The following is a 272-nucleotide window of genomic DNA, read 5'->3' as shown; positions in this document are numbered from 1 at the left end:
CTGCCCGGCCGCCCCCGTAGGCACCGCGTGTGCGTGCGGCGCTCGGACGGAAAGAGGCGCAAAGATGCAAACGCGAACAACAAATCGGCCCCACCGGGCGAGTTAGAAGCTTTTAAAAGCGAGCTTAATCCCCGTTTGCTCGAGTTAGCAATCCGCTGCTAGTGCAACGTAAAGTGGCTTCCCCGAGCTCGGACTTCCTTAAAAACTAAAGGCTTAATCAGTAACCACGCAGCGCTGCTCGCTGCTCGCTGCTCCCTGACTCACGGCAGGCG

At 58.8% G+C, this 272-nt stretch overlaps 1 protein-coding gene across 1 annotated transcript in view; it reads right to left on the bottom strand.

Moving 5' to 3' along the window:
- The window catches only part of LOC100538629 (kinesin-1 heavy chain), a 32,299-nt gene that overhangs the window by 12,915 nt on the left and 19,112 nt on the right, over window positions 1–272 (bottom strand). The window lies entirely within an intron of this gene.

This window comes from Meleagris gallopavo, chromosome 6 (assembly GCF_000146605.3).
Source record: "Meleagris gallopavo isolate NT-WF06-2002-E0010 breed Aviagen turkey brand Nicholas breeding stock chromosome 6, Turkey_5.1, whole genome shotgun sequence".
Taxonomy (NCBI): Eukaryota; Metazoa; Chordata; class Aves; order Galliformes; family Phasianidae; genus Meleagris; species Meleagris gallopavo.
Note: the sequence above shows the minus strand (reverse complement) of the source record. Positions and strands in the feature narration are given on the sequence as shown.